General features: G+C 50.6%; 25 non-coding genes across 25 annotated transcripts; all 25 read left to right on the top strand.

Annotated features, from left to right (window-relative positions):
• The first annotated feature begins 347 nt into the window (after positions 1–347).
• Positions 348–420, top strand: Trnaa-agc (transfer RNA alanine (anticodon AGC)). The gene has a single exon. It is a non-coding gene; the product is annotated as a tRNA-Ala (tRNA).
• Positions 421–1,478: 1,058 nt separating this feature from the next.
• Positions 1,479–1,551, top strand: Trnaa-ugc (transfer RNA alanine (anticodon UGC)). Its single transcript has one exon. It is a non-coding gene; the product is annotated as a tRNA-Ala (tRNA).
• Positions 1,552–1,974: 423 nt separating this feature from the next.
• On the top strand, positions 1,975–2,047 carry Trnaa-agc (transfer RNA alanine (anticodon AGC)). Its single transcript has one exon. It is a non-coding gene; the product is annotated as a tRNA-Ala (tRNA).
• A 1,058-nt stretch (positions 2,048–3,105) lies between these two features.
• On the top strand, positions 3,106–3,178 carry Trnaa-ugc (transfer RNA alanine (anticodon UGC)). The gene has a single exon. It is a non-coding gene; the product is annotated as a tRNA-Ala (tRNA).
• Positions 3,179–3,601: 423 nt separating this feature from the next.
• Positions 3,602–3,674, top strand: Trnaa-agc (transfer RNA alanine (anticodon AGC)). The gene has a single exon. It is a non-coding gene; the product is annotated as a tRNA-Ala (tRNA).
• Positions 3,675–4,732: 1,058 nt separating this feature from the next.
• Trnaa-ugc (transfer RNA alanine (anticodon UGC)) lies at positions 4,733–4,805 on the top strand. The gene has a single exon. It is a non-coding gene; the product is annotated as a tRNA-Ala (tRNA).
• Positions 4,806–5,228: 423 nt separating this feature from the next.
• Positions 5,229–5,301, top strand: Trnaa-agc (transfer RNA alanine (anticodon AGC)). Its single transcript has one exon. It is a non-coding gene; the product is annotated as a tRNA-Ala (tRNA).
• Positions 5,302–6,359: 1,058 nt separating this feature from the next.
• On the top strand, positions 6,360–6,432 carry Trnaa-ugc (transfer RNA alanine (anticodon UGC)). Its single transcript has one exon. It is a non-coding gene; the product is annotated as a tRNA-Ala (tRNA).
• A 423-nt stretch (positions 6,433–6,855) lies between these two features.
• Positions 6,856–6,928, top strand: Trnaa-agc (transfer RNA alanine (anticodon AGC)). Its single transcript has one exon. It is a non-coding gene; the product is annotated as a tRNA-Ala (tRNA).
• Positions 6,929–7,986: 1,058 nt separating this feature from the next.
• On the top strand, positions 7,987–8,059 carry Trnaa-ugc (transfer RNA alanine (anticodon UGC)). The gene has a single exon. It is a non-coding gene; the product is annotated as a tRNA-Ala (tRNA).
• A 423-nt stretch (positions 8,060–8,482) lies between these two features.
• Trnaa-agc (transfer RNA alanine (anticodon AGC)) lies at positions 8,483–8,555 on the top strand. The gene has a single exon. It is a non-coding gene; the product is annotated as a tRNA-Ala (tRNA).
• A 1,058-nt stretch (positions 8,556–9,613) lies between these two features.
• On the top strand, positions 9,614–9,686 carry Trnaa-ugc (transfer RNA alanine (anticodon UGC)). The gene has a single exon. It is a non-coding gene; the product is annotated as a tRNA-Ala (tRNA).
• Positions 9,687–10,109: 423 nt separating this feature from the next.
• Trnaa-agc (transfer RNA alanine (anticodon AGC)) lies at positions 10,110–10,182 on the top strand. The gene has a single exon. It is a non-coding gene; the product is annotated as a tRNA-Ala (tRNA).
• A 1,058-nt stretch (positions 10,183–11,240) lies between these two features.
• Positions 11,241–11,313, top strand: Trnaa-ugc (transfer RNA alanine (anticodon UGC)). The gene has a single exon. It is a non-coding gene; the product is annotated as a tRNA-Ala (tRNA).
• A 423-nt stretch (positions 11,314–11,736) lies between these two features.
• On the top strand, positions 11,737–11,809 carry Trnaa-agc (transfer RNA alanine (anticodon AGC)). Its single transcript has one exon. It is a non-coding gene; the product is annotated as a tRNA-Ala (tRNA).
• A 1,058-nt stretch (positions 11,810–12,867) lies between these two features.
• On the top strand, positions 12,868–12,940 carry Trnaa-ugc (transfer RNA alanine (anticodon UGC)). The gene has a single exon. It is a non-coding gene; the product is annotated as a tRNA-Ala (tRNA).
• A 423-nt stretch (positions 12,941–13,363) lies between these two features.
• Positions 13,364–13,436, top strand: Trnaa-agc (transfer RNA alanine (anticodon AGC)). Its single transcript has one exon. It is a non-coding gene; the product is annotated as a tRNA-Ala (tRNA).
• A 1,058-nt stretch (positions 13,437–14,494) lies between these two features.
• On the top strand, positions 14,495–14,567 carry Trnaa-ugc (transfer RNA alanine (anticodon UGC)). Its single transcript has one exon. It is a non-coding gene; the product is annotated as a tRNA-Ala (tRNA).
• Positions 14,568–14,990: 423 nt separating this feature from the next.
• Positions 14,991–15,063, top strand: Trnaa-agc (transfer RNA alanine (anticodon AGC)). The gene has a single exon. It is a non-coding gene; the product is annotated as a tRNA-Ala (tRNA).
• Positions 15,064–16,122: 1,059 nt separating this feature from the next.
• On the top strand, positions 16,123–16,195 carry Trnaa-ugc (transfer RNA alanine (anticodon UGC)). Its single transcript has one exon. It is a non-coding gene; the product is annotated as a tRNA-Ala (tRNA).
• Positions 16,196–16,618: 423 nt separating this feature from the next.
• On the top strand, positions 16,619–16,691 carry Trnaa-agc (transfer RNA alanine (anticodon AGC)). The gene has a single exon. It is a non-coding gene; the product is annotated as a tRNA-Ala (tRNA).
• A 1,056-nt stretch (positions 16,692–17,747) lies between these two features.
• On the top strand, positions 17,748–17,820 carry Trnaa-ugc (transfer RNA alanine (anticodon UGC)). The gene has a single exon. It is a non-coding gene; the product is annotated as a tRNA-Ala (tRNA).
• A 424-nt stretch (positions 17,821–18,244) lies between these two features.
• On the top strand, positions 18,245–18,317 carry Trnaa-agc (transfer RNA alanine (anticodon AGC)). The gene has a single exon. It is a non-coding gene; the product is annotated as a tRNA-Ala (tRNA).
• A 1,058-nt stretch (positions 18,318–19,375) lies between these two features.
• On the top strand, positions 19,376–19,448 carry Trnaa-ugc (transfer RNA alanine (anticodon UGC)). Its single transcript has one exon. It is a non-coding gene; the product is annotated as a tRNA-Ala (tRNA).
• Positions 19,449–19,870: 422 nt separating this feature from the next.
• Trnaa-agc (transfer RNA alanine (anticodon AGC)) lies at positions 19,871–19,943 on the top strand. The gene has a single exon. It is a non-coding gene; the product is annotated as a tRNA-Ala (tRNA).
• Positions 19,944–20,349: the final 406 nt, after the last annotated feature.

Below are 20,349 nucleotides of genomic sequence, written 5' to 3'. Positions count from 1 at the left end.
ACAGCTCATGTGATGTATACTGACGTAAGGAGAGCAAGACGTAAATGTGAGGACCGGCTGTTGTCGAGGTGTCATCGAGTGCAAATCTGTCTTAGGTATAACGGCCTAACCTCAAAGAAGTCTAGAGAGTGGACAACACGTTCGTCTTACTCAGAGCGGTGGCCGAACGCTATTTTCGACGTTGTGCGCGCCACTTTAATTTTGGCCAACTACGATTCGATACAGAATGCAGGAAACCTGAAAGACACCCTCACGGACACATTGAGAATAGTGTTTGTCTGCGGAATAATGGGAGTGCAAGGGGTCTGTGATATTGATATGGTTGTATGTAGCACTATTTGTCATCAGGGGGCGTAGCTCAGATGGTAGAGCGCTCGCTTAGCATGCGAGAGGTACTGGGATCGATACCCAGCGCCTCCAGAATTTTTAACACACCTACATGCGCACACTGCCACGCAAGTGGGATAATTCACAGCCAGCGAATGTGTCAAGGCAGATACGAGCGAACGATTAGCAGCCACAACTGGCAAGCGTGATGTTACGCGCAGGAAGCACCCTCCTCCCACCGCTACACTGAATTTAGAAACAGTACAAGTCTGCCCTTAAGATTCTCAAACCTATGTCGGAAAGATCTGCCTTGCGCCGAGTTCACAAAAATCCCACTGCACATTCCCATTCTTTACGTGCAGTCGGCTGCTACTGGTGTTGCTAGTTGTGACTGCTGATGACAGATGCCGTAGCAATCAATTCATGGAGTGAGTTGTATGTTTTGCGATACTCTGTCTCTGACAAGCAAGCAGAGGTGACACAGGCGCGAACACGGGAAGCTTGCAGCCCCTCGCTGCCTGCAGACACCGAGCAGCCACACTAGGTGGGCGGCCTAAGCCGTAGGCGAAATGTGCTCACTCGCTTGGGCGCGACGTCAAGCTCTAAATAAGGCTTTCACTAGCGTGAGCGTTGCGTGAGCGTCGTGGAAGGTCGGAAAAGTCGTCTGCATGGGTGAGTGCCATGTTTGGGGAGCGTTTCGTAGTTTGCGCAGTGCAATGGAGACGCGGAAACGTGTTGTGGCCCAGTGTTTTGCAGTTGGACGACAAGAGTGGTACACAGTAGTAAAGTGCGAGGCAGTGAGTTGGCATGAACAGTCGAGTGCACAATTGGGCTTCAGATGTGCTTGTTACCTCAGGCGCGGTGTGATTGTCGACAAGGTTTGTGACTGTCCTTTCAAAAAATGGCTCTGAGCACTATGGGACTCAACTGCTGTGGTCATCAGTCGACTGTCCTTTCAATTTAAGACGTTAAATACAGACGTAATTTGTAGTCGTAATACCAGAGCATCGAAACTACTTGGAACTCTTGTGTATATGAACTTGACCGCGCCTTTGTACACTGGTCCCTTCACCCCTACAAACCAACCAACCATCAGGTCCGTGCACATCAGAGTAGCAAAGAATGGAAAACAGCGCAGCTTTGTTGCCCTTGGGGGCGTAGCTCAGTTGGTAGAGCGTTCGCTTTGCATGTGAAAGGTCCCGGGTTCAAGCCCCGGCGCCTCCATGTTTTGTGGACAGTGCATGGTAAGTGTTGGTCGCGGCGAGCCTAAAGACACGCAAGATGTTGCAAAGCCAGCGTCACAGCTCATGTGATGTATACTGACGTAAGGAGAGCAAGACGTAAATGTGAGGACCGGCTGTTGTCGAGGTGTCATCGAGTGCAAATCTGTCTTAGGTATAACGGCCTAACCTCAAAGAAGTCTAGAGAGTGGACAACACGTTCGTCTTACTCAGAGCGGTGGCCGAACGCTATTTTCGACGTTGTGCGCGCCACTTTAATTTTGGCCAACTACGATTCGATACAGAATGCAGGAAACCTGAAAGACACCCTCACGGACACATTGAGAATAGTGTTTGTCTGCGGAATAATGGGAGTGCAAGGGGTCTGTGATATTGATATGGTTGTATGTAGCACTATTTGTCATCAGGGGGCGTAGCTCAGATGGTAGAGCGCTCGCTTAGCATGCGAGAGGTACTGGGATCGATACCCAGCGCCTCCAGAATTTTTAACACACCTACATGCGCACACTGCCACGCAAGTGGGATAATTCACAGCCAGCGAATGTGTCAAGGCAGATACGAGCGAACGATTAGCAGTCACAACTGGCAAGCGTGATGTTACGCGCAGGAAGCACCCTCCTCCCACCGCTACACTGAATTTAGAAACAGTACAAGTCTGCCCTTAAGATTCTCAAACCTATGTCGGAAAGATCTGCCTTGCGCCGAGTTCACAAAAATCTCACTGCACATTCCCATTCTTTACGTGCAGTCGGCTGCTACTGGTGTTGCTAGTTGTGACTGCTGATGACAGATGCCGTAGCAATCAATTCATGGAGTGAGTTGTATGTTTTGCGATACTCTGTCTCTGACAAGCAAGCAGAGGTGACACAGGCGCGAACACGGGAAGCTTGCAGCCCCTCGCTGCCTGCAGACACCGAGCAGCCACACTAGGTGGGCGGCCTAAGCCGTAGGCGAAATGTGCTCACTCGCTTGGGCGCGACGTCAAGCTCTAAATAAGGCTTTCACTAGCGTGAGCGTTGCGTGAGCGTCGTGGAAGGTCGGAAAAGTCGTCTGCATGGGTGAGTGCCATGTTTGGGGAGCGTTTCGTAGTTTGCGCAGTGCAATGGAGACGCGGAAACGTGTTGTGGCCCAGTGTTTTGCAGTTGGACGACAAGAGTGGTACACAGTAGTAAAGTGCGAGGCAGTGAGTTGGCATGAACAGTCGAGTGCACAATTGGGCTTCAGATGTGCTTGTTACCTCAGGCGCGGTGTGATTGTCGACAAGGTTTGTGACTGTCCTTTCAAAAAATGGCTCTGAGCACTATGGGACTCAACTGCTGTGGTCATCAGTCGACTGTCCTTTCAATTTAAGACGTTAAATACAGACGTAATTTGTAGTCGTAATACCAGAGCATCGAAACTACTTGGAACTCTTGTGTATATGAACTTGACCGCGCCTTTGTACACTGGTCCCTTCACCCCTACAAACCAACCAACCATCAGGTCCGTGCACATCAGAGTAGCAAAGAATGGAAAACAGCGCAGCTTTGTTGCCCTTGGGGGCGTAGCTCAGTTGGTAGAGCGTTCGCTTTGCATGTGAAAGGTCCCGGGTTCAAGCCCCGGCGCCTCCATGTTTTGTGGACAGTGCATGGTAAGTGTTGGTCGCGGCGAGCCTAAAGACACGCAAGATGTTGCAAAGCCAGCGTCACAGCTCATGTGATGTATACTGACGTAAGGAGAGCAAGACGTAAATGTGAGGACCGGCTGTTGTCGAGGTGTCATCGAGTGCAAATCTGTCTTAGGTATAACGGCCTAACCTCAAAGAAGTCTAGAGAGTGGACAACACGTTCGTCTTACTCAGAGCGGTGGCCGAACGCTATTTTCGACGTTGTGCGCGCCACTTTAATTTTGGCCAACTACGATTCGATACAGAATGCAGGAAACCTGAAAGACACCCTCACGGACACATTGAGAATAGTGTTTGTCTGCGGAATAATGGGAGTGCAAGGGGTCTGTGATATTGATATGGTTGTATGTAGCACTATTTGTCATCAGGGGGCGTAGCTCAGATGGTAGAGCGCTCGCTTAGCATGCGAGAGGTACTGGGATCGATACCCAGCGCCTCCAGAATTTTTAACACACCTACATGCGCACACTGCCACGCAAGTGGGATAATTCACAGCCAGCGAATGTGTCAAGGCAGATACGAGCGAACGATTAGCAGTCACAACTGGCAAGCGTGATGTTACGCGCAGGAAGCACCCTCCTCCCACCGCTACACTGAATTTAGAAACAGTACAAGTCTGCCCTTAAGATTCTCAAACCTATGTCGGAAAGATCTGCCTTGCGCCGAGTTCACAAAAATCCCACTGCACATTCCCATTCTTTACGTGCAGTCGGCTGCTACTGGTGTTGCTAGTTGTGACTGCTGATGACAGATGCCGTAGCAATCAATTCATGGAGTGAGTTGTATGTTTTGCGATACTCTGTCTCTGACAAGCAAGCAGAGGTGACACAGGCGCGAACACGGGAAGCTTGCAGCCCCTCGCTGCCTGCAGACACCGAGCAGCCACACTAGGTGGGCGGCCTAAGCCGTAGGCGAAATGTGCTCACTCGCTTGGGCGCGACGTCAAGCTCTAAATAAGGCTTTCACTAGCGTGAGCGTTGCGTGAGCGTCGTGGAAGGTCGGAAAAGTCGTCTGCATGGGTGAGTGCCATGTTTGGGGAGCGTTTCGTAGTTTGCGCAGTGCAATGGAGACGCGGAAACGTGTTGTGGCCCAGTGTTTTGCAGTTGGACGACAAGAGTGGTACACAGTAGTAAAGTGCGAGGCAGTGAGTTGGCATGAACAGTCGAGTGCACAATTGGGCTTCAGATGTGCTTGTTACCTCAGGCGCGGTGTGATTGTCGACAAGGTTTGTGACTGTCCTTTCAAAAAATGGCTCTGAGCACTATGGGACTCAACTGCTGTGGTCATCAGTCGACTGTCCTTTCAATTTAAGACGTTAAATACAGACGTAATTTGTAGTCGTAATACCAGAGCATCGAAACTACTTGGAACTCTTGTGTATATGAACTTGACCGCGCCTTTGTACACTGGTCCCTTCACCCCTACAAACCAACCAACCATCAGGTCCGTGCACATCAGAGTAGCAAAGAATGGAAAACAGCGCAGCTTTGTTGCCCTTGGGGGCGTAGCTCAGTTGGTAGAGCGTTCGCTTTGCATGTGAAAGGTCCCGGGTTCAAGCCCCGGCGCCTCCATGTTTTGTGGACAGTGCATGGTAAGTGTTGGTCGCGGCGAGCCTAAAGACACGCAAGATGTTGCAAAGCCAGCGTCACAGCTCATGTGATGTATACTGACGTAAGGAGAGCAAGACGTAAATGTGAGGACCGGCTGTTGTCGAGGTGTCATCGAGTGCAAATCTGTCTTAGGTATAACGGCCTAACCTCAAAGAAGTCTAGAGAGTGGACAACACGTTCGTCTTACTCAGAGCGGTGGCCGAACGCTATTTTCGACGTTGTGCGCGCCACTTTAATTTTGGCCAACTACGATTCGATACAGAATGCAGGAAACCTGAAAGACACCCTCACGGACACATTGAGAATAGTGTTTGTCTGCGGAATAATGGGAGTGCAAGGGGTCTGTGATATTGATATGGTTGTATGTAGCACTATTTGTCATCAGGGGGCGTAGCTCAGATGGTAGAGCGCTCGCTTAGCATGCGAGAGGTACTGGGATCGATACCCAGCGCCTCCAGAATTTTTAACACACCTACATGCGCACACTGCCACGCAAGTGGGATAATTCACAGCCAGCGAATGTGTCAAGGCAGATACGAGCGAACGATTAGCAGCCACAACTGGCAAGCGTGATGTTACGCGCAGGAAGCACCCTCCTCCCACCGCTACACTGAATTTAGAAACAGTACAAGTCTGCCCTTAAGATTCTCAAACCTATGTCGGAAAGATCTGCCTTGCGCCGAGTTCACAAAAATCCCACTGCACATTCCCATTCTTTACGTGCAGTCGGCTGCTACTGGTGTTGCTAGTTGTGACTGCTGATGACAGATGCCGTAGCAATCAATTCATGGAGTGAGTTGTATGTTTTGCGATACTCTGTCTCTGACAAGCAAGCAGAGGTGACACAGGCGCGAACACGGGAAGCTTGCAGCCCCTCGCTGCCTGCAGACACCGAGCAGCCACACTAGGTGGGCGGCCTAAGCCGTAGGCGAAATGTGCTCACTCGCTTGGGCGCGACGTCAAGCTCTAAATAAGGCTTTCACTAGCGTGAGCGTTGCGTGAGCGTCGTGGAAGGTCGGAAAAGTCGTCTGCATGGGTGAGTGCCATGTTTGGGGAGCGTTTCGTAGTTTGCGCAGTGCAATGGAGACGCGGAAACGTGTTGTGGCCCAGTGTTTTGCAGTTGGACGACAAGAGTGGTACACAGTAGTAAAGTGCGAGGCAGTGAGTTGGCATGAACAGTCGAGTGCACAATTGGGCTTCAGATGTGCTTGTTACCTCAGGCGCGGTGTGATTGTCGACAAGGTTTGTGACTGTCCTTTCAAAAAATGGCTCTGAGCACTATGGGACTCAACTGCTGTGGTCATCAGTCGACTGTCCTTTCAATTTAAGACGTTAAATACAGACGTAATTTGTAGTCGTAATACCAGAGCATCGAAACTACTTGGAACTCTTGTGTATATGAACTTGACCGCGCCTTTGTACACTGGTCCCTTCACCCCTACAAACCAACCAACCATCAGGTCCGTGCACATCAGAGTAGCAAAGAATGGAAAACAGCGCCGCTTTGTTGCCCTTGGGGGCGTAGCTCAGTTGGTAGAGCGTTCGCTTTGCATGTGAAAGGTCCCGGGTTCAAGCCCCGGCGCCTCCATGTTTTGTGGACAGTGCATGGTAAGTGTTGGTCGCGGCGAGCCTAAAGACACGCAAGATGTTGCAAAGCCAGCGTCACAGCTCATGTGATGTATACTGACGTAAGGAGAGCAAGACGTAAATGTGAGGACCGGCTGTTGTCGAGGTGTCATCGAGTGCAAATCTGTCTTAGGTATAACGGCCTAACCTCAAAGAAGTCTAGAGAGTGGACAACACGTTCGTCTTACTCAGAGCGGTGGCCGAACGCTATTTTCGACGTTGTGCGCGCCACTTTAATTTTGGCCAACTACGATTCGATACAGAATGCAGGAAACCTGAAAGACACCCTCACGGACACATTGAGAATAGTGTTTGTCTGCGGAATAATGGGAGTGCAAGGGGTCTGTGATATTGATATGGTTGTATGTAGCACTATTTGTCATCAGGGGGCGTAGCTCAGATGGTAGAGCGCTCGCTTAGCATGCGAGAGGTACTGGGATCGATACCCAGCGCCTCCAGAATTTTTAACACACCTACATGCGCACACTGCCACGCAAGTGGGATAATTCACAGCCAGCGAATGTGTCAAGGCAGATACGAGCGAACGATTAGCAGTCACAACTGGCAAGCGTGATGTTACGCGCAGGAAGCACCCTCCTCCCACCGCTACACTGAATTTAGAAACAGTACAAGTCTGCCCTTAAGATTCTCAAACCTATGTCGGAAAGATCTGCCTTGCGCCGAGTTCACAAAAATCCCACTGCACATTCCCATTCTTTACGTGCAGTCGGCTGCTACTGGTGTTGCTAGTTGTGACTGCTGATGACAGATGCCGTAGCAATCAATTCATGGAGTGAGTTGTACGTTTTGCGATACTCTGTCTCTGACAAGCAAGCAGAGGTGACACAGGCGCGAACACGGGAAGCTTGCAGCCCCTCGCTGCCTGCAGACACCGAGCAGCCACACTAGGTGGGCGGCCTAAGCCGTAGGCGAAATGTGCTCACTCGCTTGGGCGCGACGTCAAGCTCTAAATAAGGCTTTCACTAGCGTGAGCGTTGCGTGAGCGTCGTGGAAGGTCGGAAAAGTCGTCTGCATGGGTGAGTGCCATGTTTGGGGAGCGTTTCGTAGTTTGCGCAGTGCAATGGAGACGCGGAAACGTGTTGTGGCCCAGTGTTTTGCAGTTGGACGACAAGAGTGGTACACAGTAGTAAAGTGCGAGGCAGTGAGTTGGCATGAACAGTCGAGTGCACAATTGGGCTTCAGATGTGCTTGTTACCTCAGGCGCGGTGTGATTGTCGACAAGGTTTGTGACTGTCCTTTCAAAAAATGGCTCTGAGCACTATGGGACTCAACTGCTGTGGTCATCAGTCGACTGTCCTTTCAATTTAAGACGTTAAATACAGACGTAATTTGTAGTCGTAATACCAGAGCATCGAAACTACTTGGAACTCTTGTGTATATGAACTTGACCGCGCCTTTGTACACTGGTCCCTTCACCCCTACAAACCAACCAACCATCAGGTCCGTGCACATCAGAGTAGCAAAGAATGGAAAACAGCGCAGCTTTGTTGCCCTTGGGGGCGTAGCTCAGTTGGTAGAGCGTTCGCTTTGCATGTGAAAGGTCCCGGGTTCAAGCCCCGGCGCCTCCATGTTTTGTGGACAGTGCATGGTAAGTGTTGGTCGCGGCGAGCCTAAAGACACGCAAGATGTTGCAAAGCCAGCGTCACAGCTCATGTGATGTATACTGACGTAAGGAGAGCAAGACGTAAATGTGAGGACCGGCTGTTGTCGAGGTGTCATCGAGTGCAAATCTGTCTTAGGTATAACGGCCTAACCTCAAAGAAGTCTAGAGAGTGGACAACACGTTCGTCTTACTCAGAGCGGTGGCCGAACGCTATTTTCGACGTTGTGCGCGCCACTTTAATTTTGGCCAACTACGATTCGATACAGAATGCAGGAAACCTGAAAGACACCCTCACGGACACATTGAGAATAGTGTTTGTCTGCGGAATAATGGGAGTGCAAGGGGTCTGTGATATTGATATGGTTGTATGTAGCACTATTTGTCATCAGGGGGCGTAGCTCAGATGGTAGAGCGCTCGCTTAGCATGCGAGAGGTACTGGGATCGATACCCAGCGCCTCCAGAATTTTTAACACACCTACATGCGCACACTGCCACGCAAGTGGGATAATTCACAGCCAGCGAATGTGTCAAGGCAGATACGAGCGAACGATTAGCAGTCACAACTGGCAAGCGTGATGTTACGCGCAGGAAGCACCCTCCTCCCACCGCTACACTGAATTTAGAAACAGTACAAGTCTGCCCTTAAGATTCTCAAACCTATGTCGGAAAGATCTGCCTTGCGCCGAGTTCACAAAAATCCCACTGCACATTCCCATTCTTTACGTGCAGTCGGCTGCTACTGGTGTTGCTAGTTGTGACTGCTGATGACAGATGCCGTAGCAATCAATTCATGGAGTGAGTTGTATGTTTTGCGATACTCTGTCTCTGACAAGCAAGCAGAGGTGACACAGGCGCGAACACGGGAAGCTTGCAGCCCCTCGCTGCCTGCAGACACCGAGCAGCCACACTAGGTGGGCGGCCTAAGCCGTAGGCGAAATGTGCTCACTCGCTTGGGCGCGACGTCAAGCTCTAAATAAGGCTTTCACTAGCGTGAGCGTTGCGTGAGCGTCGTGGAAGGTCGGAAAAGTCGTCTGCATGGGTGAGTGCCATGTTTGGGGAGCGTTTCGTAGTTTGCGCAGTGCAATGGAGACGCGGAAACGTGTTGTGGCCCAGTGTTTTGCAGTTGGACGACAAGAGTGGTACACAGTAGTAAAGTGCGAGGCAGTGAGTTGGCATGAACAGTCGAGTGCACAATTGGGCTTCAGATGTGCTTGTTACCTCAGGCGCGGTGTGATTGTCGACAAGGTTTGTGACTGTCCTTTCAAAAAATGGCTCTGAGCACTATGGGACTCAACTGCTGTGGTCATCAGTCGACTGTCCTTTCAATTTAAGACGTTAAATACAGACGTAATTTGTAGTCGTAATACCAGAGCATCGAAACTACTTGGAACTCTTGTGTATATGAACTTGACCGCGCCTTTGTACACTGGTCCCTTCACCCCTACAAACCAACCAACCATCAGGTCCGTGCACATCAGAGTAGCAAAGAATGGAAAACAGCGCAGCTTTGTTGCCCTTGGGGGCGTAGCTCAGTTGGTAGAGCGTTCGCTTTGCATGTGAAAGGTCCCGGGTTCAAGCCCCGGCGCCTCCATGTTTTGTGGACAGTGCATGGTAAGTGTTGGTCGCGGCGAGCCTAAAGACACGCAAGATGTTGCAAAGCCAGCGTCACAGCTCATGTGATGTATACTGACGTAAGGAGAGCAAGACGTAAATGTGAGGACCGGCTGTTGTCGAGGTGTCATCGAGTGCAAATCTGTCTTAGGTATAACGGCCTAACCTCAAAGAAGTCTAGAGAGTGGACAACACGTTCGTCTTACTCAGAGCGGTGGCCGAACGCTATTTTCGACGTTGTGCGCGCCACTTTAATTTTGGCCAACTACGATTCGATACAGAATGCAGGAAACCTGAAAGACACCCTCACGGACACATTGAGAATAGTGTTTGTCTGCGGAATAATGGGAGTGCAAGGGGTCTGTGATATTGATATGGTTGTATGTAGCACTATTTGTCATCAGGGGGCGTAGCTCAGATGGTAGAGCGCTCGCTTAGCATGCGAGAGGTACTGGGATCGATACCCAGCGCCTCCAGAATTTTTAACACACCTACATGCGCACACTGCCACGCAAGTGGGATAATTCACAGCCAGCGAATGTGTCAAGGCAGATACGAGCGAACGATTAGCAGCCACAACTGGCAAGCGTGATGTTACGCGCAGGAAGCACCCTCCTCCCACCGCTACACTGAATTTAGAAACAGTACAAGTCTGCCCTTAAGATTCTCAAACCTATGTCGGAAAGATCTGCCTTGCGCCGAGTTCACAAAAATCCCACTGCACATTCCCATTCTTTACGTGCAGTCGGCTGCTACTGGTGTTGCTAGTTGTGACTGCTGATGACAGATGCCGTAGCAATCAATTCATGGAGTGAGTTGTATGTTTTGCGATACTCTGTCTCTGACAAGCAAGCAGAGGTGACACAGGCGCGAACACGGGAAGCTTGCAGCCCCTCGCTGCCTGCAGACACCGAGCAGCCACACTAGGTGGGCGGCCTAAGCCGTAGGCGAAATGTGCTCACTCGCTTGGGCGCGACGTCAAGCTCTAAATAAGGCTTTCACTAGCGTGAGCGTTGCGTGAGCGTCGTGGAAGGTCGGAAAAGTCGTCTGCATGGGTGAGTGCCATGTTTGGGGAGCGTTTCGTAGTTTGCGCAGTGCAATGGAGACGCGGAAACGTGTTGTGGCCCAGTGTTTTGCAGTTGGACGACAAGAGTGGTACACAGTAGTAAAGTGCGAGGCAGTGAGTTGGCATGAACAGTCGAGTGCACAATTGGGCTTCAGATGTGCTTGTTACCTCAGGCGCGGTGTGATTGTCGACAAGGTTTGTGACTGTCCTTTCAAAAAATGGCTCTGAGCACTATGGGACTCAACTGCTGTGGTCATCAGTCGACTGTCCTTTCAATTTAAGACGTTAAATACAGACGTAATTTGTAGTCGTAATACCAGAGCATCGAAACTACTTGGAACTCTTGTGTATATGAACTTGACCGCGCCTTTGTACACTGGTCCCTTCACCCCTACAAACCAACCAACCATCAGGTCCGTGCACATCAGAGTAGCAAAGAATGGAAAACAGCGCAGCTTTGTTGCCCTTGGGGGCGTAGCTCAGTTGGTAGAGCGTTCGCTTTGCATGTGAAAGGTCCCGGGTTCAAGCCCCGGCGCCTCCATGTTTTGTGGACAGTGCATGGTAAGTGTTGGTCGCGGCGAGCCTAAAGACACGCAAGATGTTGCAAAGCCAGCGTCACAGCTCATGTGATGTATACTGACGTAAGGAGAGCAAGACGTAAATGTGAGGACCGGCTGTTGTCGAGGTGTCATCGAGTGCAAATCTGTCTTAGGTATAACGGCCTAACCTCAAAGAAGTCTAGAGAGTGGACAACACGTTCGTCTTACTCAGAGCGGTGGCCGAACGCTATTTTCGACGTTGTGCGCGCCACTTTAATTTTGGCCAACTACGATTCGATACAGAATGCAGGAAACCTGAAAGACACCCTCACGGACACATTGAGAATAGTGTTTGTCTGCGGAATAATGGGAGTGCAAGGGGTCTGTGATATTGATATGGTTGTATGTAGCACTATTTGTCATCAGGGGGCGTAGCTCAGATGGTAGAGCGCTCGCTTAGCATGCGAGAGGTACTGGGATCGATACCCAGCGCCTCCAGAATTTTTAACACACCTACATGCGCACACTGCCACGCAAGTGGGATAATTCACAGCCAGCGAATGTGTCAAGGCAGATACGAGCGAACGATTAGCAGCCACAACTGGCAAGCGTGATGTTACGCGCAGGAAGCACCCTCCTCCCACCGCTACACTGAATTTAGAAACAGTACAAGTCTGCCCTTAAGATTCTCAAACCTATGTCGGAAAGATCTGCCTTGCGCCGAGTTCACAAAAATCCCACTGCACATTCCCATTCTTTACGTGCAGTCGGCTGCTACTGGTGTTGCTAGTTGTGACTGCTGATGACAGATGCCGTAGCAATCAATTCATGGAGTGAGTTGTATGTTTTGCGATACTCTGTCTCTGACAAGCAAGCAGAGGTGACACAGGCGCGAACACGGGAAGCTTGCAGCCCCTCGCTGCCTGCAGACACCGAGCAGCCACACTAGGTGGGCGGCCTAAGCCGTAGGCGAAATGTGCTCACTCGCTTGGGCGCGACGTCAAGCTCTAAATAAGGCTTTCACTAGCGTGAGCGTTGCGTGAGCGTCGTGGAAGGTCGGAAAAGTCGTCTGCATGGGTGAGTGCCATGTTTGGGGAGCGTTTCGTAGTTTGCGCAGTGCAATGGAGACGCGGAAACGTGTTGTGGCCCAGTGTTTTGCAGTTGGACGACAAGAGTGGTACACAGTAGTAAAGTGCGAGGCAGTGAGTTGGCATGAACAGTCGAGTGCACAATTGGGCTTCAGATGTGCTTGTTACCTCAGGCGCGGTGTGATTGTCGACAAGGTTTGTGACTGTCCTTTCAAAAAATGGCTCTGAGCACTATGGGACTCAACTGCTGTGGTCATCAGTCGACTGTCCTTTCAATTTAAGACGTTAAATACAGACGTAATTTGTAGTCGTAATACCAGAGCATCGAAACTACTTGGAACTCTTGTGTATATGAACTTGACCGCGCCTTTGTACACTGGTCCCTTCACCCCTACAAACCAACCAACCATCAGGTCCGTGCACATCAGAGTAGCAAAGAATGGAAAACAGCGCAGCTTTGTTGCCCTTGGGGGCGTAGCTCAGTTGGTAGAGCGTTCGCTTTGCATGTGAAAGGTCCCGGGTTCAAGCCCCGGCGCCTCCATGTTTTGTGGACAGTGCATGGTAAGTGTTGGTCGCGGCGAGCCTAAAGACACGCAAGATGTTGCAAAGCCAGCGTCACAGCTCATGTGATGTATACTGACGTAAGGAGAGCAAGACGTAAATGTGAGGACCGGCTGTTGTCGAGGTGTCATCGAGTGCAAATCTGTCTTAGGTATAACGGCCTAACCTCAAAGAAGTCTAGAGAGTGGACAACACGTTCGTCTTACTCAGAGCGGTGGCCGAACGCTATTTTCGACGTTGTGCGCGCCACTTTAATTTTGGCCAACTACGATTCGATACAGAATGCAGGAAACCTGAAAGACACCCTCACGGACACATTGAGAATAGTGTTTGTCTGCGGAATAATGGGAGTGCAAGGGGTCTGTGATATTGATATGGTTGTATGTAGCACTATTTGTCATCAGGGGGCGTAGCTCAGATGGTAGAGCGCTCGCTTAGCATGCGAGAGGTACTGGGATCGATACCCAGCGCCTCCAGAATTTTTAACACACCTACATGCGCACACTGCCACGCAAGTGGGATAATTCACAGCCAGCGAATGTGTCAAGGCAGATACGAGCGAACGATTAGCAGCCACAACTGGCAAGCGTGATGTTACGCGCAGGAAGCACCCTCCTCCCACCGCTACACTGAATTTAGAAACAGTACAAGTCTGCCCTTAAGATTCTCAAACCTATGTCGGAAAGATCTGCCTTGCGCCGAGTTCACAAAAATCCCACTGCACATTCCCATTCTTTACGTGCAGTCGGCTGCTACTGGTGTTGCTAGTTGTGACTGCTGATGACAGATGCCGTAGCAATCAATTCATGGAGTGAGTTGTATGTTTTGCGATACTCTGTCTCTGACAAGCAAGCAGAGGTGACACAGGCGCGAACACGGGAAGCTTGCAGCCCCTCGCTGCCTGCAGACACCGAGCAGCCACACTAGGTGGGCGGCCTAAGCCGTAGGCGAAATGTGCTCACTCGCTTGGGCGCGACGTCAAGCTCTAAATAAGGCTTTCACTAGCGTGAGCGTTGCGTGAGCGTCGTGGAAGGTCGGAAAAGTCGTCTGCATGGGTGAGTGCCATGTTTGGGGAGCGTTTCGTAGTTTGCGCAGTGCAATGGAGACGCGGAAACGTGTTGTGGCCCAGTGTTTTGCAGTTGGACGACAAGAGTGGTACACAGTAGTAAAGTGCGAGGCAGTGAGTTGGCATGAACAGTCGAGTGCACAATTGGGCTTCAGATGTGCTTGTTACCTCAGGCGCGGTGTGATTGTCGACAAGGTTTGTGACTGTCCTTTCAAAAAATGGCTCTGAGCACTATGGGACTCAACTGCTGTGGTCATCAGTCGACTGTCCTTTCAATTTAAGACGTTAAATACAGACGTAATTTGTAGTCGTAATACCAGAGCATCGAAACTACTTGGAACTCTTGTGTATATGAACTTGACCGCGCCTTTGTACACTGGTCCCTTCACCCCTACAAACCAACCAAACATCAGGTCCGTGCACATCAGAGTAGCAAAGAATGGAAAACAGCGCAGCTTTGTTGCCCTTGGGGGCGTAGCTCAGTTGGTAGAGCGTTCGCTTTGCATGTGAAAGGTCCCGGGTTCAAGCCCCGGCGCCTCCATGTTTTGTGGACAGTGCATGGTAAGTGTTGGTCGCGGCGAGCCTAAAGACACGCAAGATGTTGCAAAGCCAGCGTCACAGCTCATGTGATGTATACTGACGTAAGGAGAGCAAGACGTAAATGTGAGGACCGGCTGTTGTCGAGGTGTCATCGAGTGCAAATCTGTCTTAGGTATAACGGCCTAACCTCAAAGAAGTCTAGAGAGTGGACAACACGTTCGTCTTACTCAGAGCGGTGGCCGAACGCTATTTTCGACGTTGTGCGCGCCACTTTAATTTTGGCCAACTACGATTCGATACAGAATGCAGGAAACCTGAAAGACACCCTCACGGACACATTGAGAATAGTGTTTGTCTGCGGAATAATGGGAGTGCAAGGGGTCTGTGATATTGATATGGTTGTATGTAGCACTATTTGTCATCAGGGGGCGTAGCTCAGATGGTAGAGCGCTCGCTTAGCATGCGAGAGGTACTGGGATCGATACCCAGCGCCTCCAGAATTTTTAACACACCTACATGCGCACACTGCCACGCAAGTGGGATAATTCACAGCCAGCGAATGTGTCAAGGCAGATACGAGCGAACGATTAGCAGCCACAACTGGCAAGCGTGATGTTACGCGCAGGAAGCACCCTCCTCCCACCGCTACACTGAATTTAGAAACAGTACAAGTCTGCCCTTAAGATTCTCAAACCTATGTCGGAAAGATCTGCCTTGCGCCGAGTTCACAAAAATCCCACTGCACATTCCCATTCTTTACGTGCAGTCGGCTGCTACTGGTGTTGCTAGTTGTGACTGCTGATGACAGATGCCGTAGCAATCAATTCATGGAGTGAGTTGTATGTTTTGCGATACTCTGTCTCTGACAAGCAAGCAGAGGTGACACAGGCGCGAACACGGGAAGCTTGCAGCCCCTCGCTGCCTGCAGACACCGAGCAGCCACACTAGGTGGGCGGCCTAAGCCGTAGGCGAAATGTGCTCACTCGCTTGGGCGCGACGTCAAGCTCTAAATAAGGCTTTCACTAGCGTGAGCGTTGCGTGAGCGTCGTGGAAGGTCGGAAAAGTCGTCTGCATGGGTGAGTGCCATGTTTGGGGAGCGTTTCGTAGTTTGCGCAGTGCAATGGAGACGCGGAAACGTGTTGTGGCCCAGTGTTTTGCAGTTGGACGACAAGAGTGGTACACAGTAGTAAAGTGCGAGGCAGGTGAGTTGGCATGAACAGTCGAGTGCACAATTGGGCTTCAGATGTGCTTGTTACCTCAGGCGCGGTGTGATTGTCGACAAGGTTTGTGACTGTCCTTTCAAAAAATGGCTCTGAGCACTATGGGACTCAACTGCTGTGGTCATCAGTCGACTGTCCTTTCAATTTAAGACGTTAAATACAGACGTAATTTGTAGTCGTAATACCAGAGCATCGAAACTACTTGGAACTCTTGTGTATATGAACTTGACCGCGCCTTTGTACACTGGTCCCTTCACCCCTACAAACCAACCAACCATCAGGTCCGTGCACATCAGAGTAGCAAAGAATGGAAAACAGCGCAGCTTTGTTGCGCTTGGGGGCGTAGCTCAGTTGGTAGAGCGTTCGCTTTGCATGTGAAAGGTCCCGGGTTCAAGCCCCGGCGCCTCCATGTTTTGTGGACAGTGCATGGTAAGTGTTGGTCGCGGCGAGCCTAAAGACACGCAAGATGTTGCAAAGCCAGCGTCACAGCTCATGTGATGTATACTGACGTAAGGAGAGCAAGACGTAAATGTGAGGACCGGCTGTTGTCGAGGTGTCATCGAGTGCAAATCTGTCTTAGGTATAACGGCCTAACCTCAAAGAAGTCTAGAGAGTGGACAACACGTTCGTCTTACTCAGAGCGGTGGCCGAACGCTATTTTCGACGTTGTGCGCGCCACTTTAATTTTGGCCAACTACGATTCGATACAGAATGCAGGAAACCTGAAAGACACCCTCACGGACACATTGAGAATAGTGTTTGTCTGCGGAATAATGGGAGTGCAAGGGGTCTGTGATATTGATATGGTTGTATGTAGCACTATTTGTCATCAGGGGGCGTAGCTCAGATGGTAGAGCGCTCGCTTAGCATGCGAGAGGTACTGGGATCGATACCCAGCGCCTCCAGAATTTTTAACACACCTACATGCGCACACTGCCACGCAAGTGGGATAATTCACAGCCAGCGAATGTGTCAAGGCAGATACGAGCGAACGATTAGCAGCCACAACTGGCAAGCGTGATGTTACGCGCAGGAAGCACCCTCCTCCCACCGCTACACTGAATTTAGAAACAGTACAAGTCTGCCCTTAAGATTCTCAAACCTATGTCGGAAAGATCTGCCTTGCGCCGAGTTCACAAAAATCCCACTGCACATTCCCATTCTTTACGTGCAGTCGGCTGCTACTGGTGTTGCTAGTTGTGACTGCTGATGACAGATGCCGTAGCAATCAATTCATGGAGTGAGTTGTATGTTTTGCGATACTCTGTCTCTGACAAGCAAGCAGAGGTGACACAGGCGCGAACACGGGAAGCTTGCAGCCCCTCGCTGCCTGCAGACACCGAGCAGCCACACTAGGTGGGCGGCCTAAGCCGTAGGCGAAATGTGCTCACTCGCTTGGCGCGACGTCAAGCTCTAAATAAGGCTTTCACTAGCGTGAGCGTTGCGTGAGCGTCGTGGAAGGTCGGAAAAGTCGTCTGCATGGGTGAGTGCCATGTTTGGGGAGCGTTTCGTAGTTTGCGCAGTGCAATGGAGACGCGGAAACGTGTTGTGGCCCAGTGTTTTGCAGTTGGACGACAAGAGTGGTACACAGTAGTAAAGTGCGAGGCAGTGAGTTGGCATGAACAGTCGAGTGCACAATTGGGCTTCAGATGTGCTTGTTACCTCAGGCGCGGTGTGATTGTCGACAAGGTTTGTGACTGTCCTTTCAAAAATGGCTCTGAGCACTATGGGACTCAACTGCTGTGGTCATCAGTCGACTGTCCTTTCAATTTAAGACGTTAAATACAGACGTAATTTGTAGTCGTAATACCAGAGCATCGAAACTACTTGGAACTCTTGTGTATATGAACTTGACCGCGCCTTTGTACACTGGTCCCTTCACCCCTACAAACCAACCAACCATCAGGTCCGTGCACATCAGAGTAGCAAAGAATGGAAAACAGCGCAGCTTTGTTGCCCTTGGGGGCGTAGCTCAGTTGGTAGAGCGTTCGCTTTGCATGTGAAAGGTCCCGGGTTCAAGCCCCGGCGCCTCCATGTTTTGTGGACAGTGCATGGTAAGTGTTGGTCGCGGCGAGCCTAAAGACACGCAAGATGTTGCAAAGCCAGCGTCACAGCTCATGTGATGTATACTGACGTAAGGAGAGCAAGACGTAAATGTGAGGACCGGCTGTTGTCGAGGTGTCATCGAGTGCAAATCTGTCTTAGGTATAACGGCCTAACCTCAAAGAAGTCTAGAGAGTGGACAACACGTTCGTCTTACTCAGAGCGGTGGCCGAACGCTATTTTCGGACGTTGTGCGCGCCACTTTAATTTTGGCCAACTACGATTCGATACAGAATGCAGGAAACCTGAAAGACACCCTCACGGACACATTGAGAATAGTGTTTGTCTGCGGAATAATGGGAGTGCAAGGGGTCTGTGATATTGATATGGTTGTATGTAGCACTATTTGTCATCAGGGGGCGTAGCTCAGATGGTAGAGCGCTCGCTTAGCATGCGAGAGGTACTGGGATCGATACCCAGCGCCTCCAGAATTTTTAACACACCTACATGCGCACACTGCCACGCAAGTGGGATAATTCACAGCCAGCGAATGTGTCAAGGCAGATACGAGCGAACGATTAGCAGCCACAACTGGCAAGCGTGATGTTACGCGCAGGAAGCACCCTCCTCCCACCGCTACACTGAATTTAGAAACAGTACAAGTCTGCCCTTAAGATTCTCAAACCTATGTCGGAAAGATCTGCCTTGCGCCGAGTTCACAAAAATCCCACTGCACATTCCCATTCTTTACGTGCAGTCGGCTGCTACTGGTGTTGCTAGTTGTGACTGCTGATGACAGATGCCGTAGCAATCAATTCATGGAGTGAGTTGTATGTTTTGCGATACTCTGTCTCTGACAAGCAAGCAGAGGTGACACAGGCGCGAACACGGGAAGCTTGCAGCCCCTCGCTGCCTGCAGACACCGAGCAGCCACACTAGGTGGGCGGCCTAAGCCGTAGGCGAAATGTGCTCACTCGCTTGGGCGCGACGTCAAGCTCTAAATAAGGCTTTCACTAGCGTGAGCGTTGCGTGAGCGTCGTGGAAGGTCGGAAAAGTCGTCTGCATGGGTGAGTGCCATGTTTGGGGAGCGTTTCGTAGTTTGCGCAGTGCAATGGAGACGCGGAAACGTGTTGTGGCCCAGTGTTTTGCAGTTGGACGACAAGAGTGGTACACAGTAGTAAAGTGCGAGGCAGTGAGTTGGCATGAACAGTCGAGTGCACAATTGGGCTTCAGATGTGCTTGTTACCTCAGGCGCGGTGTGATTGTCGACAAGGTTTGTGACTGTCCTTTCAAAAAATGGCTCTGAGCACTATGGGACTCAACTGCTGTGGTCATCAGTCGACTGTCCTTTCAATTTAAGACGTTAAATACAGACGTAATTTGTAGTCGTAATACCAGAGCATCGAAACTACTTGGAACTCTTGTGTATATGAACTTGACCGCGCCTTTGTACACTGGTCCCTTCACCCCTACAAACCAACCAACCATCAGGTCCGTGCACATCAGAGTAGCAAAGAATGGAAAACAGCGCAGCTTTGTTGCCCTTGGGGGCGTAGCTCAGTTGGTAGAGCGTTCGCTTTGCATGTGAAAGGTCCCGGGTTCAAGCCCCGGCGCCTCCATGTTTTGTGGACAGTGCATGGTAAGTGTTGGTCGCGGCGAGCCTAAAGACACGCAAGATGTTGCAAAGCCAGCGTCACAGCTCATGTGATGTATACTGACGTAAGGAGAGCAAGACGTAAATGTGAGGACCGGCTGTTGTCGAGGTGTCATCGAGTGCAAATCTGTCTTAGGTATAACGGCCTAACCTCAAAGAAGTCTAGAGAGTGGACAACACGTTCGTCTTACTCAGAGCGGTGGCCGAACGCTATTTTCGACGTTGTGCGCGCCACTTTAATTTTGGCCAACTACGATTCGATACAGAATGCAGGAAACCTGAAAGACACCCTCACGGACACATTGAGAATAGTGTTTGTCTGCGGAATAATGGGAGTGCAAGGGGTCTGTGATATTGATATGGTTGTATGTAGCACTATTTGTCATCAGGGGCGTAGCTCAGATGGTAGAGCGCTCGCTTAGCATGCGAGAGGTACTGGGATCGATACCCAGCGCCTCCAGAATTTTTAACACACCTACATGCGCACACTGCCACGCAAGTGGGATAATTCACAGCCAGCGAATGTGTCAAGGCAGATACGAGCGAACGATTAGCAGCCACAACTGGCAAGCGTGATGTTACGCGCAGGAAGCACCCTCCTCCCACCGCTACACTGAATTTAGAAACAGTACAAGTCTGCCCTTAAGATTCTCAAACCTATGTCGGAAAGATCTGCCTTGCGCCGAGTTCACAAAAATCCCACTGCACATTCCCATTCTTTACGTGCAGTCGGCTGCTACTGGTGTTGCTAGTTGTGACTGCTGATGACAGATGCCGTAGCAATCAATTCATGGAGTGAGTTGTATGTTTTGCGATACTCTGTCTCTGACAAGCAAGCAGAGGTGACACAGGCGCGAACACGGGAA

The sequence above is a fragment of the Schistocerca nitens genome, chromosome 10 (genome assembly GCF_023898315.1).
Source record: "Schistocerca nitens isolate TAMUIC-IGC-003100 chromosome 10, iqSchNite1.1, whole genome shotgun sequence".
NCBI classification, from domain to species: domain Eukaryota; kingdom Metazoa; phylum Arthropoda; class Insecta; order Orthoptera; family Acrididae; genus Schistocerca; species Schistocerca nitens.
This window is presented reverse-complemented; position numbering and strand designations above follow the sequence as displayed.